Source organism: Stegodyphus dumicola, chromosome 9, assembly GCF_044657685.1.
Source record: "Stegodyphus dumicola isolate Sdum_Otavi_A_Nest chromosome 9, ASM4465768v1".
Lineage (NCBI taxonomy): Eukaryota > Metazoa > Arthropoda > Arachnida > Araneae > Eresidae > Stegodyphus > Stegodyphus dumicola.
Window position 1 is genome coordinate 150981881 of NC_140776.1, and position 18397 is coordinate 151000277.

General features: G+C 35.5%; 1 protein-coding gene across 5 annotated transcripts in view; it reads right to left on the bottom strand.

Moving 5' to 3' along the window:
- Positions 1-18397, bottom strand: part of MED15 (mediator complex subunit 15) — a 196389-nt gene that overhangs the window by 31563 nt on the left and 146429 nt on the right. The window lies entirely within an intron of this gene.

The window sequence follows — 18397 nt, forward strand, 5'->3', positions numbered from 1 at the left end:
CAGCAATTCCAATTTTGTTTGATGGTCATCGAAACATGCTTTCGCTTTGTAGAGCCTTTGGCAGCTCCAGAATCGGAAATTCTTTTTGACATAATCGAAAGTTCAAGCTTACTTTTATAAAATTGTTCTAACAGTCTGCAAAAAATAATAAGCTGGATCCAATTAGAAGATTAAGGAACAATGCAATCTGCAACATTAACTGAAATAGATAATTAGCTTAGCTTATACCATCCGTTATACATTAAACGTGCCTGCGTAAAGGTATTATGCACATGCGTACACGCACATGCATAAAGGTATTATGCGCATGCATGAACGCATTACGCATTGACGCATGCGCAGAAAGTTTGTAGCTTTGAGGTCCGGATTATAGATCATTCTGGATTATGGGTGTCCGGATTAAAGACTTTTAACTGTACTACCATTCAGTAACAACAAAGAATTTAAAAACAAATTTGAATGCCAAAGTTAATTTAGTGGCTATGAAAATATTACAATTTTAAGGTAGATCATGGGATCCCAAAGATTCTTGTCACACTTCCCTACCGTCAAAAATGAGAATTCCTACACCCCACTTCTGCAATAATAATATTACCTACCTATAATGATAGTAAGCACAAAAAACATATCTTATAAAAGTTGCACTTTAAAAATATGCTGTTCACACACAATTGGTAAGGAAAAAAAAAAAAATCATTGAGATGGATAAGCTTGCATATTTTTGGTAAGATTTTCAATTCTGTGTTTAAAAGGGGCACAAGACACTTCGGGCACGTCGAAATGATCATAAAAATCCTCAAACTCGAAACACAAAAACTCATATTATATGATTAAAAGGTTATATTTTTTTAAAAATTTATACCTTAAATAAATAGATATGCCTTATTATACTGTATATGAAATGAACATTGTAAATAAATAAATAATTTGTAAATTTAAAAATGTACATAAGAGATATGTAAATAAAAATTGACAAATGTTGCGTGCATCATAAATTTGAAAATATTGCACATAGAAAACAATTTTTGGTAAAAATGTATTCGAAATACATTAAACCACTAATGTAAAACCAAAATATATTATAAAATGAATCTTAAATTTGGAAAATTAAGAAAACATTTTTAAAATTTAAAAATATGTAATTTTTTATCATTTTTTGAAGGTATTTTTTTATATGTACATATATTGACATATGTAATTTTTTTTGCTTTAGCATGCAGAGTAACAACAGTAGCATACACAGTTCAATTTTTATAGGCGTAACTTCAACTATGTAGTTACTCTATTACACCATCATAACCAAATAAAAAAAGTATCCAGTATATTATTATTTTCTACTTTTACTGTAGTAGATCCTACAGCCCACTTCTGCAAACAAAGCTTTAAGATTTCACCATAGTTCTTGGATATTAACATCTGAGTCATTTACACCTCGCTGAATCCTCCTTAAACGAGTTTTCTGGCAGCTTTCCTTAAACGAGCAAGACTGGGCTAGATTATTTAATTTAGTTAAAGCACACGACCAGGACATACCTGCTCAAGGTGGAGGCTCTGGGACAACATATAATGGGGTTTCCTTCTTTGTTGTTTCTTCCAACTCAACGTCTTTTTTCTTAGTTACAGTTGATAATTTTTATTGATTAAAATAGCTTTATAACTTTAATCAAATCAAAAATATTTCGATAAATGTCTTGTTGCTGTTTGCTACTAAATGTTATTTTTGATTCCTATTTAATCTTCTTAAATTAAAAAAATGAAACTTATGCAATATAAATGTTTGCCAACAAATTAATTAGGATACTTTATTTTTACACTCGGATTACAAAACTCTTTGTTTTTCTAACTGTTAAGAAACAAATTCATTAATTATTTCATCAAAATTAATTTTTATTAATGTTATTTATCAAGGTAATAAGGGCTCGATTACTTTCAGTTGAGAGCAAAGTTATTCTGGTGAGCCTTTCCTGTCACATACTGCTTTTCAAATGTTTTTTTAAAAATTAACTTCAGTTTTGAGAACGATTGTTCAGCCTTAGCTACAATCACACGAACCATTAAGCACCCGATGTCATACGTAAGAAAAACTCGATGGAAATTGTGATTTATCATCAATAATTCTTTTAATCCTTTGATACAATCAATTTTTTAAGCTCCTCTTTATCCACAACTTAAGGTGGCTTGGATGGACAAATTGATCACATATTCACTGGAAACTTGTGTATAAAATCAACAGCTTTGTCATTAAGCACTTCATTTGTTTTCATAAGAAAATCGAGTTGAGTAACTTAGTAAGTATCAAGGACATTCTTCATATTGTGGAAATGATGAGGAAGCTGGGTGCTAACCAGTCTTGTCATCATTCCTCTGGGATTGAGTTTAAGATTCAAAACTAATTACTTGAAGTTAAATTCAGTGAGTTAAGCTGACTCTGCAGATTTTCACTTCTTTTCTTGCCTTTTGTATGCGCATTTGATGTTTACTTATGTTCCTACAAAATAGGTCTGCTGGCTCCAGATGCTTTAGATTGGTTTCTTCTGGAAAAAGAACCCAGAAAGTTCGCTGATGAAGACCACTAGTACAGTTGAACTAATCTGTTGTAGCAGAAGTCAAAGAAACTAGGATGTGATAATACAACAATCCTCGAAATAGTCATTGTAAACCATACAGGCAGGCAGATCACTACCTATAATCACTGGAAACCCATCATGAGAGATAATCGTTAATCCACTCTCTTGATAAGAAAAAGTAAATACACTACCTTCGCACTGTGATGCACCTTTTTATACCTAATGTTTTTCTAGGACACCTGATTGCAGGACTCTACAAGAACATTGTCGTAAGTACCACCTTTTTCTGTCATGCTTTCTGGTAAACCCTAGTTTCGGATAGAAGCCTTTCATATAAGGTGGCCTACTGGGCATCTGGTAACAGGGTTGACATAATCTGGTTAGTCATCAATACATTTTGAAGGTATTTTTTATTTAATTAGAATTTAACTAATTAGATAAATAATTTCTCTGGTTCAAAAGTGAAAACATAAATATTGTTAGCAAAGTTTAATTCATTGATTTTTTTAAATAACGTCTACAATAAAAAATAAAATTAAAAGATTTTTCTCCTGATTCAGCCCCTCCCACCCCCAGGTTGGAATCAGAGGCACTGCTTCGGTGGTAGTTAGGGCGCTGTACATGAGAGTTAACAGTCTAAGTTACAACCTGATTCTGACTAGAGGCCCCCAAGGATAGAGACTGAGGATTTTGTAACTTTCTTCATCTACCAGCACAAATATATCCATGCTTAACTTAAAGTTTAAACATGGACTCAGTGCAGGAATCCTTCAGCCTGCACTTATTAGTATATATCATACAGAGCAACAAATGTGCTTCACAGACTATCAGAGATCAAACAAAAGTGCGGAAAATTCAAGCAACGCTAGTATATTTAATTTATTATGCCATATGGCAGTGAGAGACAGGCAGTGAACTCCACATTAAAGATGCTATAGACAGACGTTTGAAGAGAATTCAGTACGTTGGGCCTGAAAAAGTTCAACTGAATATTTGTTTTTTGCCGTAACACAACTCCACACTCATCAAACAGTGTCCAAGAAATAAAAATGTCCCCGCAATTCTCAACCCTTTTATTAATAAGATTCGGAATCATCTGTAGACTACTTTCGCTTCCCTAAAGTATATCTCAACTCGAAAGTTATTATTTTAATAAGACTGAAGAATTAAAAAAACATTGCAACAAGAGATTTACACAGTATTTCAAAAGATGAGTTCCACAGAGGAATCAAACTCTGTATGAATATGACAAGCGTCGAAAAGACTTAAAGAATCATATATAGAAAGCTAAAAAAGTAAGAGTATTGTTTTGTTCAACTTTTGATGTACAAACTCAATCTCAAAATTCTGTAGAAGCACTGTGTATAACTTTGTTTTTTTACGACATTACTAAGCATGCCCAGAAGAAATACACTACTACATTTTCTGAGAACGTCAAATACAATTTAATGAAATCAATGAACAACTAAAATACAATAAATAACGTATAAAAATTTCTTCATAAACTGAAAATAACGAATATATTATATATTCACACATTTTCAGAAACTTAACAAAGATTTTCCAAACTGAATTTTTTCTTTCGAGAGGAATCTTCGATACCTAAGCATAACGAACGGAAGTGTATGAATTAAAAAGTGTCCTGCTTTACGCAACGCATATGAATGGCACATAAATAAATGAATAATAAAAAAGACAAGTTTGCATGTAAACTAAGGAAAAAAGACACAACAGATGAGTGGACAAACAAATGCATCTCTTAATATCGCATTACCAATGAAGAAGTGTAACTCTCCTTACTCTGGAACATGATGAAGTCCAGAAGAAAATTCTTCCTGGTGAGAAGAACATAAAAAGAGTAGTTCTTGATAGCTGCGGTATTTATTACTGTAGAGTTATGGAATTTAGACCTAGTCCACACTCCTTAAAGCAAAAATTTATTTGTGGTAAATAAATAGAATGACTGATTTGTTCAAAGACAATGACAAGCATTATTTCAACACTATTCAAGCGCTAAAGAGAAATGACGAATATTTTAGATAATTTCTCCTCAAGACTTTAGAATAATTCTTGAGACTGGAATTTCTCCAAAAAGCAAATACAAATGTACAAGAAATATGATGCCGATACATCCACCACCATCTTAAAGCAAGTTAAAAAATTGCGAGATTTGTGTATATACATAGTGTAAGTTAATTTGCACATTTCTATCATTTACAACAGTATTGGTGATTTTAATAGCTTATGAAATTCTCTTATGATTTTAATGATTTAGGACCGGAATTGGGAATTTTTTCTATAACAGCCTATGATCAAGAAAGTGTTCCCATAACAAGCGCTACTGTGGAATGTATTGTCATGCAAAGTTCGCTGTATTAAGATATCAATTACTGTATTTCTCTCATTTTCATTTACAGAAAGGTATCTCTTGAAAGTTCATGTTGTCATAGTCAATTTTCTTACATACATATCATTCCTGATTATATCGAACTGCCTGCTGGTAACACAGAGACATTTCTTTTCTCTCTGTACCAATAATGATGATTAGATATTCGCTTAGGCCGAACGAGACTACTATTTCTGATATGACAACTGAAAACTTCCTAACACTGATTGTGTCACTAGAATAACAGTGTCAAGCAACAAGGGATATAAATGCTGCAAGATATACTGAGCCATAAGCAACATGAAGCATAAATGCAGCAAGCTATACTAAACTATGCTATTTCGCTGCTAAAAAAAGTTTTCTGTGATACCAAATGTTGGTGACTTTGAAGAAGTTAGTGTGTGTGTATTTAATTAAGCCTCGAGGGCTATCTGCCTAAAGGAAGGGATGCCTTCGTGGAGGACTTTCTAAGGGAAACTGGCTCGTATACACGTTACACATGGGGAAAACCACGAAAACGCCCATGCAGCCAGCAGGTATTATCTGGTCTAATGCCACTGCACATACGTGTGGAAACTGAAGCTGCTTACGCTATTGTTATCCACTTAAAGAAGGAAGCTACCTTCTGCGGAAACACTTATAGTCCAGTTCAGTATGAGCATCCAAGGAATACCCTGGAGACGCACCCTGCGCACAAGGGAAGAAATATAAGGATTCACGTCAGCAGAAGTGGCGAGCAAATTATACAGGATCCACGGTACCCAATGCAGTACTATACAGATGGATCCAAGCTCGACGAGGGTACATGTAGTGCCTTCGTCCTGTACCACAGAGGATGCAAGGAAATCGAGTGGAAGGGGCATCTTCAACCAATAAACAGTACATTCCAGGCTGAAGTCATAGCCATTACCACTGCGATTCAGCATGCAATTGACAGCGGGATCACCGATGCAATTTCGCCCTAGTCAACCATAACCACACCTCCCCAATGGTAGCGGACTTCCAGAATATTCTACAATCACATCCTCAACTAATTGTAAATTTAATATGGACTAAGGCACACGTTAACAACGAGGGTAACGAGACAGCTGACCAACTGGCAAAGGAGGCAGCAAGCAACATATCTGCACAGATGGTAACTATTCCAGTGCCACCCTCGTATCTCAAGAGAACTCTTAAAGAAAAAGGTCTGCAGAAGTGGCAAGCTGAATGGGAGACCTGTGATACGGGTCGCAGAACCAATTTATTTCTGCCTAGAGTGAAAATGGACCGCCAATACTCCATACCTTCCATCACTAATTACATCTCGGGGCACGGGCCCTTTCCCAGCTATTTTGAGCGATTTGGTATCTCTCATACAGGCTTGTGCGTCTGTGGGTCGCTCGGAACTCCAGACCATTACATCTTTGAATGCCCGCTCACGGAGGATAATCACCTCCACTTGCCAGCAGACAAACAAATAGCTTTCTCCAAATAGCCGGCTCCCCTAACCACTAGACAGTTTGAGCGGCTCTTATTTAATTATAATCATGGAAATATCTTTGCCATTCGAAGTTTAAAATTCTGCAGCAATCAATTTGCAACTTAATATACAAGGTGCCACTAAAGTCTGGTACCAGCCATTGAACTGGCGAACGGCTGCAGCTATAGTCATAAAAGTGGTATATAGGTATAGTTAAGTGACAATGCGCTACTAGATGAGAGCGCTTACAGCGCCAGCATTTCGAAAACAGTATGAAATAAAGTGAAATACCAAGTTGTAGAGTACCATCGATTTAGTACGAAAAAATACCTCATGGACATAAATATTCAGAAAAGAACGTTTAATATGCACATTTATTTATTTGTCCTCCACTGTGACATAAAGAAACAATCTTAGGAAGGAAAAAACAACTAGTTATCATGAGATACCTTTATTTTCGATGTTCAAACTTCTCTACGTCAGCTGAAATGCACATCTGCACCCGTGTTAGAACTTCACGTTGCACACGTTGTAGCACAGCCGGTGATACGTTTGCATAAGTATCTTGAACCTCTATCTGATTCCTGACGAAGATGCACCGTGCGAAACGTCTTTTAGCATCCCCGTCCAGTAATGTCCGATGAGGTGCATGCAGACCAGTATGGATGAGTAGTACTTAAGTCTATTAGGACTTTCCAAATGTGACTTTTTGAGAGGCCACAATTTTTACTTATGCTTTCTTGTGCTGCTGTTTGGATATGTGAGGGCATATAATACGTAGGTTGATCCAAAAAAAAGTTTACAAGCAGAAGCATTTGAAACGTAATAATTGTGGAGCGAATATTTCCACCCAGGGTGGTCGACAGATAGCACTAGTTGTCCTATAGCGGTTTTACGAGTAAGTAGCGTCAGTACGCAGACACTTAAGAGCTACAGTAATGGCACGACATCTAGAAAAGTAGTCTCGCATAGAGGTGCGAGACGTAATTCGATTCTTATGGGCCAAGAATGTGGCCACATCCGAAATTCACAGACAAATCGTTGAGGTATACGGGGACAAAGCAATGAGCAGACAACAGGTAGCGAAATGGTGTCGTTCTTATCAAGCGGGCAGGGAGCATGTGGAAAACTGCAATATGGAAGCGAGCGGCCGTCCAAGTTCTTCAAGGATGGATATCAACACGGCATGTGTTGAAGAAATCATCCAAAGGGATCGACGAGTAACCGTGCGTGAGATTGCCTCAGAGTTGGACCTGAGTTATGGTAACGTTCAGCGTATTGTAACCGATGAGTTGCGATATTCCAAAGTTTGTGCCCGCTGGGTTCCACGTGCGTTGCCCGCGGAGCATAAGGCCTCTCGAATGATGTGCAGCCTCACATTTCTTTAGCGATACCATTCAGCCGGCCAACACTTCATTGATCGCATCGTTACCGGTGATGAAACATGGCTTCATCACTTCACCCCCACATCCAAAAGAGCCACGATGGAGTGGAAACACGCTGGATCACCGGCGTGGAAGAAGTTTGAGGTCACACACCCTCTGCCGGTAAAGTGATGGCAACCGTTTTCTGGGATACGACTGGTGTTATCCTAATCGAGTATTTGGAGCGTGGCCATAACATTCAGGCCCATCGTTATTGTGCCACCTTAACGAAATTGCGTAAAGCCATCCGACGCAAACGGCCTGGATTACTGAGCAAAAGAGTCATTCTTCTGCATGACAATGCCAGGCCCCATACAGCTCGCCAGACTCAGGAATTGCTGCAAAGGTTGAAGTGGGAGGTCTGGAATCATCCCCCCATACAACCCCGGTTTGGCTCCAAGTAACTATTTCATTTTTCCGGCGTTGAAGCAATACTTATCCGGAACACGGTTCACCTCAGACGATGCAGTGAAAACAGCTGCCGAGAAATGGCTCAATGAGCAGGGCCCTGATTACTACCAAGACGGGATAAACAAGTTGGTCGAACGTTCTGACAAATGGGTTTGGCGACTATGTGGAAAAGTGAAGGCCTTATGTGTCGCCTGATTCCCATTTGTATCTTGTTTCTATTGTTATTGATCCTGTACAACTTTGTAATTTACTCTTTTCCTCCAATTTTGTACCGTTTTTGAGATAGAAACTAGTGTCTTAGCTGCATTTGGACACTTACAGCGAACCGAAAATCGTTTCGAGTGGTTTGATAAAGAAAAAGGTGTGGGAGTTGGTGTTGGTGTATTTAATTATGGCAAAGCACACTAGGGTTATCTGCCTAATGGGAGGAATGCCTTCGTGGAGGACTTTCTAAGGGAAACTGACTCGTACACACGTTACACATGCGGGAAACCACGAAAACGCCCATGCAGCCAGCCCGATCGCGGGATTCGAACCTCGAACCGAACTACCAGTGTTCAGCGACTTTACCGCTCGGCCGCTGGTGGGCAAAGGTATGGGAGACTCTTGGATCTATTCCTCGTGAAATTTTCCTTCAATACTGGACGGAGCTGCTAAAATTGTACTGCCATCTATAATATGTCCAGGCCCATGCCAACAACAGACGCAAGTCTGCGTCACGAAAAAAATTCGTGGACTTGTTCTGATGTCACGTCAAGTCAAAACATTTATATTTATTTCAACTGCAAGTAGATAATAATTAATATCCAGTCCATGCTTAAATACGAAGTTAATAGAGATTCTCCTAAAAATGATAAATTTAATTTTCTATATGGTCTCCAACATCTATTATACTCTTTATAAAAAGTAAAACGCAAAAAATTTGACCAAGTTATTTAATTTCAAAATTTACACTTTTTTTTGGCTTTTTTATTTATTTATTTATTTATTTTTTTTTTTTGATAGGTTGGTTAAAAATAATTTGAGGTTGATATTTTTCTTCTTTAATGTGATAAAATTATATTCTTTTATGATTCATTCTTTAACTTAAATTTTGTTACAATATTGCTCTAAAAGAATTTTCACAAAAGTAATTTATAAGTTCTCAAATGCTAAAATTATGTTATTAATATTTTTATGCAGTTTCATGACATTAGAATCATAATCTAATAATCATATAAAAATTCATTAAACTATAATTAGTTTCCATTTTTAAGTGAAGTAAATAGGTTATGTGCTAATAATAATGCCTGCCATTTTCTTCTAGAACCTGAATTCCAAAAGGTTCTGTGAATAAGATCTCCTTCTTTTGAGAGAAAAAATTACATCGATTATTACCTTTCACGACAGTCTAAATAGCAGTGCTTGTCACTTGATCCATTAACAATTGTCACTTAATCTAGTCTTCTAAACTGATGTTTCAAAATTGGTTATTTACTAACGCAAATATTTCGCTCTTCACTTCATGTACGACACGTGAACATGAACTTAAATTTTGAAATTAAATATCTCGGTCAAGTTTTTATCGAATGGGAGCCACACTTTAAGTTTTATTGTCTACAATAAATTTTTATTAAATATTACTGATTTATTAAATTAAAAAAATTCTAAATGTGAATCTTTGGTTCCTTTTAAACCTTTTTATAATTAATTGCAAGTACATATCTACGACCAACGGTTGCGTTAATAAAGGTCACATACATATTTTTGTGGGCATAGTGATTAAAAAATATCTGGCAAAAATAGAAACGTAGAACTGAATGAGTATGCTTTATAATTTAGTACGTATTGGGGCGAAGGCACTGTTGAGTGGCATAAGCGTCCGTTGGAGTAATCCATCATTTCGAGTCACTCGTCAGTTTCTGATAGTAAAAGGTGCGTTTGCCACTCGCTCATAATATTTGATGATCACTAAGTGTCAGGATAACATTTTGACTTCAGCCAACCTGATGGTCAGGCCTAGTCTTCACCAGACTTGGAGTTCGATTTACGCTGCCAACATCGAGGACTTCAAACTAAGTGGTAGGAATTACCAGATGAAACTCAAGGCAATGCGTCTAATTCAAAGCAGTACTTTGTTATGATGACAATGCCAGTTCTCCAGCAGAAACGGACATCGAAATTCCAGATTCAAGCGATATGGAATGTTCTCCTGTCGAACTAGATTCGGAAAGAGATGATGAAACAGTCAGCTCCGACCATGCAGCCAATGGCTGGGGCAGAAAACGTGTAAAAAACATATTTCAAAAATTATCTGTCGCGTAAAAATATGAATACATATTTTTATCTCAGTAGTAATAGTCCTGCCAAGGAAATTTTTCATAAAAAGTTCGTCAAAGTGCTGTAATATCAAAAAGTCATGTCAGTGGAGCTTCAACTTAAATACTACTCTTTCTCATTTGCATTAAACGCGATTCTGAAAACACATTCTGGTATGGAATTTGTAAGCTGAAATTAGGAGAGCTAGGAAAGGAGCTTTAACTTAAAAAGTAACTGTTTAAACTTAGAATAAGCATTACAACTGTTCTACTAAGAGTTTCAAATGTAAACAAATGGTGGCCTCATTAGGCCTAGCGCCACTTTAACTCTTAAATTGCTGATAATTATAAAATTATTGCATTCATATGAACTAAAGGCATAAAAACAATTAACCGGGACAACAATAGCAGAACCACTTCTAGAGCATGAAAATGCACAATTTTCCAAAATATAAGAATAAAAATACTCGCCAAGCCGGGTCACAACGATGAAATACACACACACACCTTTGACGAGGTCGATTGCAACGAAAAAGGGAGATGCACAATTGCATGTTATAGCAGTCTCATATACAAAATTTTAACGTTCTACGATTACTCGTTTTCGAGTTACGCGGGATAGTTCAGAAGTCACGAAAAAGATCTCTCCTGAATCCATTTTAAAAACCGATTTTGGGGTGGGGGAAATAGTCTTTTATTCTGTCCGTACGTCAAAAGTCAGGCAAAAAATTTTTTCAAATGGATTCGAGAGCAGTCAGAATGGATATTTTCGTTGAAATATAACCAAAAATTTTCGCGATTACAATACTTCCTTTATTTCGAAGAAGGAAGTAAAAATAGCAACTACTCCAGAAAATGCGATCTGTTTTTATTGTTCACCAAATAACTGGCATGGATACCAGTTCATTTTTAAATAAATATTTAGAGGTGAAATGTTCTTTCCCTAAGCTCTTTTTCCCGATCAGTCTTTATCTCAACATTCTCTTTTTAATCTCAATATTCACATTTCATTGTTTAATTTCTAAATTAAAGTTGCTAAAAATTATAGAACTATATTCATGGGCAGATGCTCATGCTTTCCAATATAGCTAGCGTTTTCAACTTTGATTGATCTCTGATATAATCCTGCGTATATATGCGTACATACACTGTACCAATAAATGCGCATTCGTGCTACTGAATTCGGTCCAAAATTAGCTAGAAATGAGATACGAATGTCATTATACAAGATTTCATAACGAGTCGGCTTAAGCAATTAGAAGGGCCGCATTCAGCCCACGGACTGGCTTTTGCCCACTCTTACTATAAGTCCTTCTTTTGAGATTAAGTTTATTATTTTATATTAAATCAAAGAAATATCTCCAATTTAATTTTGATTAAACAGAGTCATGCGTCTTGCTTCACCTAAACAAAACAATATATTTAGTTTTGAAATGGATATAGATTGTGTGTTTGCAAAAAGCAACTTTTTGTTTAATTGTTTTGGAAAAAAGTATGTTTACGATAAGTGAAAAAATAAAACTTTCTCATGTCCATTACAATAACAAATCAGCTTTAGAAAAGAGAGCAGATTAAATATATGAATAGACTGTGAGCTTATATTTTATTTACTAGTTTGCAGAATCATTTATAACCAACATCCAAAGCGACTGCGGCGGCTTTTGTATGCAATCATCAAATATGATTCCAGACATTATCATCAACTGAATTTCGAATATTTAAGAATATAAATGTACACTGGTACTTATGAAAAATGAAATTGCTACCTATTTTGATAACATACTCGCTGTAGGTACGGAATGTCGTAATTAATTCGAATCACTGGACAATAAATTTAAAAGCCCTAATTTTAAATTCGTAAAACGCAGATATTACAACTGTAAGAGCGAATATACCTTCTTGCGTAAATGATTTAAATAAATAAATAATGTGCAACCATCTATTATTCTTTATTAATAAATCTGAAAGGCGTAATCACTTATTAACTAGTACCAGAGAACATACCCGTCCCAAGAGAATAAAAAAAGCGAAAATGTTAAATCCGATTTTTAATCAAAAGAAGTCTCAAAAACTTATGTTCTGATCTGTAGATTGAGAAGAATGGTATAGATAAAAGAAATAGAAGTTACATAGCCGAAGAAGAAAATCTTAAGAAAGCAGTTATAGAAGAATAAAAAATCTTATAATCATATTGAATTTCATCTTTTCTTTTTATATTTTGTATAGAATGGCTAATAGTGTAATTTGCATCTCAAATTCTTAAAAAAAAATATAGAAAGGTTAATTTTAAGCAAATGATTCATAGAAGAAAAGATTCATTTTTAAAACTGCACCTTCCCTTTAAAGCTCTTTAACAGCAACAGCGAATATTTTTAAAATGCAACATTTATGGGAAGGGAAGGACAGCTCTTGTTGTAAAGGCTGATATTTGAAATCGACGTTCCTGCTACAATGGGAAAGAACTATGACAAATATTTCATTTGGATTATTGAAATCTGCTGTATAAATTGCCTTGAAATTAACAATAGTATAAAGCGTTCAATATCCAGAAGGTACAAGATCGATCCTGGAGCACTGAAGACTGCGCAGAGAGAACACTGCGCAGCAAACATAGAAGGTTCTTAAAAATTAACCTTATTTGTTCTTCCTTAGATTAAATAAAACACGAAAATTCACCCATTAAATATATATAACTCGCTCAAAAAAAAGTTTAGTAAAAGAAAAACAGCATCAAGAAACATAAAACGACAAAGCTAAGCTCCTTTTAGAAGTTTATCTCACATACGGGCGCTCTACGTTGGGCATGAAAATCCAATCAATACGTTGGGCGAGACCATTCCTCATTGGCAGGGTGTCGGAATATTTCCGTGGAGAGGGAATCAAATTCGGAAGGTTACGTTACATGTGACGTAATTGCATTTGATGGGTTATTAAACGGTTATTAATAGTATATTGAGGCATCCAGCAGTGCAGTAGGCTCAGATTACGTGATGGCATTAAGAAGCTGGACAACCAATTCCGACATACATACCTTAACCTTCTCTAATTCAAAATCAGAGAATAAGGAAGGCTAAGGCATTTTTCTTCAAAATACTTCTGAACAGGGTATATGTCTCTCTAGAAAACATTCGAATTCTACTTAAGAGAAAATATAATAGTAATAAAGAGTTTAAATCCGTATTAAAAAAAAACAAAACAGTTATTATGAGAAGAATATAACCATGATAGAAAAGGAATAAATATAACAAGTTGTTACAATTCTTAAAACCTAAATTACAGTTCAAATCTAAATATTCTTTACAGCAATAAAATGTGACATAATTTCAGATGAAGCACAGAAGAATCTGCTGAAATTTATTTCAAGTTACATAAAATATTTTAAAAAAAAAAAAAAAAAAAATCTAAACCACAGCTGCAAACTCTTATTTCGTTTTCGGTAAATTAATTTATATTTGTTAGATTTTTAAATGTCCGCAGCCCAGAGGAAAAATTGAAGGAGACGAAACTGTTCCTACAAATCCTTTACTTCAAAGAACACAGTTATACTCATAACAATTATTTGTAACGCTGGTTTGCTAACGATACAAATAAAAATTCAATTTTTTCGCGGATCATTCATTTTCAGTTAACAAAGGTTGAAATTTTGAGTTCTTAATTATTAAAATCTCGATGGAAATAATTCGTCATTAATTATCTACAGTGAGATTTTATTGATATAAATAAATATTCATATCCAAAGAAATATTGGTCAACTCGTTTTAGCCCAGAGGGGCAATTTTCCCAGTATGGCTATTAATTTCGTTTTGGTATTTTGCGCCGGCTCACTTTTCAAATTGTTGCCACCAAATATTAGAGTCCTGTATTATATTTAAAGAAATTAAGTAATGAAGAATCTACATTAATGTACGCCTGTTTCTCGCACTATGGAAAAAAAAAGGGGGGGAAGGGGGTACCTAGAGACATCCAATTTTGAATAACGTAATCTTCTACCGAATACGGGCATTTGGAAGTCCTAATTTGGAATTTGAAATTTGTTTTATTATCTATTTCATATTTTGTAAAACTTTAAGGAATTTTGGATTAACAAACTCAACAATTTAAAAGCGAGCAACAGCAACACTACGAAAAAAATTATCTCCAGGTAATCGGAAATTCTAAAGATATGCTCTATTAAATATTTCGTGATATTGCTGCTGAATTGAATTTTGTGCTTTAAATGCAAAGAACATGATATTTAATAAGCAGAGGTAACACAAAAAACGTTAAAAAACGCCTCTTTGGGGCGGAATATAATTTTAAATGTATTCTATGCATGCTTAATTATAGATCCAACTATTACTGTTAAACTTAGTAGCTTCATATATCAGAAGAATACAGTGCAAAGTATTTCCACATTCTGATTTTATCTCCCAAGATTTGGGAGATATTATAGGATAGGATATTTCAGTTACTTATGTGTTCAATGAAACGTCAAATACTTTTTTCCCGGACTTTTTAAAACCGGGGCGGAGAGCATTTGTGGTTTGCCGTATTACGGGGAGGGAAAGTGATGCTCCATTTCAGTCTTTTTCACTTTCACGGAATGGCAACAAAAATGTGCCATTTTAGCCTCGCTTTTTTTATTCCCCCTCCTTCACTATAGTTGTTCAAAGAAAGAGGTTGAATGAAAAGATAACATTTGCTTTACCACTTGTTTTTATTTAATAAAAAATATTTCCCGTTTGCTGCATTAGGTACGCACGCCAGTGACATTAACGTTATATTTAAACGATACCTGAACAAGAAGTTTAATGGGCAAAGCGTTATTGTGGAATCATTTGGTTCTAAGAAAAAACCCACAGGAATGCTCACAGGAAAAAAGCCCATACAGAAATATGCTCACTTAGAAATATGCTCACACGGAAAAAAAGCAAACATAGAGGTGTGCTCACATGGAAATAAACCCACTGATAAATAATTCACATAGAAATATTCCTTGCATTAATGAATCAATAATTAATCGATTTGAACATTGTACACCTACTTGAATTTTCTAAAGAAAAATTATTTGAATTACCAAAACATCTATGGTATATATTTCAAAAACTTTATAACTTATGTGTAGATTCAATTGCTATATAAGATTAACAAATGGACCGTTTTGAATTAAGAAAAGCAGAGGAGAAAGGAAGTAAAAATGAAACAGAATTATACAGTGAAAAATTATTACATTTTAACTGTTAAAAAATAAAACAATAATAAATATAAGTTACACATTTTACAATATAAACATTTAGAAGAATAATGAATAACGAATGAGAATTTAGAATGATTATTTTATTTAAATTACGTAAAATATTTAATTTTATCAACGATTTTATCGTAGTTTCTTACATGATTCACGATCACGTAAGTTTTCATATTTTCTTTTTTCAGCCCGTCAAATAAAAACCACATACTGGAATGGCTATAGTTAAATAATGAATTTAGTTCGTTATGAGAGCCTTCGCAACAATTTGTGGTTTTAGAAGATTTTTTGAAGGTTGCTTTATAATGTTCAACTGAGAGGCATCATCAAAGTGCCTAAAAATGTTAATTTTATTTATAAATGTTTAAATTTTTGCAGAAATTTTACAACTTTTTTGGCTCCAAATTTTAATAACTACATTCAAACATCAATTTTTATCGATACACATCAAAAGTATGCAAAAATAGAGTAAAGAAACAAAAATTAATTATTGGCAGTTACAGGAAAATACACTCAAGAGCCAAAACATTATGACCAGCCCTACATCTTGCGATGAACGCACCTGGATGACGTGAAAGACACGTAATCAGGTGGAAGTGGTATTTAACTGCTGCTGGAGAGTCTGAAGAATCATTCTTTCACTTACTTCTGTGTGTGATGGAAAAGGCTGCGGATCTCTTACTGTGTGTGATGGGAAAGGCTGCGGATCTAAACGACTTCGAGAGAAGGCAGATTGTAATGGCTCGAAGGCTCGGAACAAGTATTTCCGAAACTTCACGACTCGTGGGTTGTTCGCGATCTACAGTTGTTAGTACGTGTGAAAAGTGGATGAATGACGGTGAAACCAGCAGTAGACGACATGGTGTTGGACGTCCACAGAGACTCTCTCACATGGTGAAGCAAAACCGGAGCCAGACAGTGGCTCAGCTGACAGCCGAATACAATGCAGGGCCAAGTAGAAAAGTATCGGAGGACACTGTTGGATATGGGGCTACGCAGCAAACGTCCCACTCGTGTGCCTTTGCTGACCAAGCGTCATCGCCAACTGCGCCTGTGCTGGGCCCGGAGACATCGCGACTGGTCCATGAATCAGTGGGAGAGTGTTGCGTGGTCAGATGAATCATGGTTTGTCATTCATGACCGCGATGGCCGTGTCAGGATAAACCGTCTTTCAGGCGAACAGTTGTTCCCTCAATGCACAGTAGGTCATACACAGGCCGGTGGTGGCGGAATTATGCTCTGGGGGATGTTGTCTTGGGCGTCTCTGGGACCCATCGTTGTGGTAGAGCAGACCATGAATGCTACAGGGTATCTGAACATCATTACGGACCAGTTGCACTCTTACATGGCCTCTGTTTTTAAAGCTGGAAATGGAATGTTCCAACAGGACAACGCCCCGTGTCACAAGGCTACAATTGTGTTAGAGTGGTTCCAGGAACATGATGCTGATTTCCAGTTAATGTCCAGGCCGCCTAACTCACCGGATCTCAATCCGATAGAACACATTTGGGATTTCATGAGACGGCAGCTCAGAGGTCAAAGACCACCAATTCGCAATATCTCGGATTTGCGTGACCGTTGCTACAACATCTGGTACAATCTGTCTCCAGCCATCTATCAAGGTCTTGTGGCATCCATGCCAAGGCGGGTTGAAGCTCTGTTGCGCGCCAAAGGTGGCCCAACTCGTTATTAACAGGTGGTCATAATGTTTTGGCTCTTGAGTGTAAATGACGTTCAGGGGCAATGGTATAAAATACTACAGTACACGCAAAATTTTACTACAGTTTTCATGCTTCTATTTACTGTCCCTGAAAAGGTTAATGTGAGCATTTGTCCATGTGAACATATTTCATGTGAGCTGTTTTCCGTGTGAGCATTTTTCTATGCGGGCATATTTCCTTGTGAGCTTTTATACCTGTGAGCATTATTCTATTCTCTGAGCATTTGTCCGGTCACTGAATCATTTTTATACACGCTTTAACAGTCCCGTCTTATTTCTGATTCAAAGTCGACCCTAAATGGAAAGGTTGAAATGGGAAACTCTCTTACCAAGATTGAAATGGGATGATTTAAGTGCGACTGGGTTTTCATCGCTGCAATGCTAATTTAGAAAAGAAAATATCCACATAACTTCACGAATTTTATAAGATATTTTTAGAAACCATTTCACAAGACATAAATCAATCTTTTTCTTCGAAAATTACATATTTCTTGCAAAAAAAAAGATTTACGTAATCATGAATTATTTTTTTACAAAATAATATCACGCTTTTTTAAAAATTTCGTAAGATTATTAATAAAGTTGAAGAGTTGAATTTTTTATTGCACAGCTTAGTCTTTCCACTACGTTACACTAATAAAGCATTTACCATCTAATCTGGAGTTTTCAATTTTAATTCAAAAGTAGCAAATAATTCGACGTAATGAATGTATCAGCTGCCAAATTTGAAATGTGAAAAACTGAAAGTTTTCGAAAGTTCAGCGATGCCATTGCAAAAGAACTCCATATTGACTTAAATTGAACTTCTAATGCGTTATTCGGGTTACTGAACTATTTATAAAATGATTCTGAGGCAAAACATGTTAATATTTAATTTGATATTCTAAATTTTATGTTCTTCGT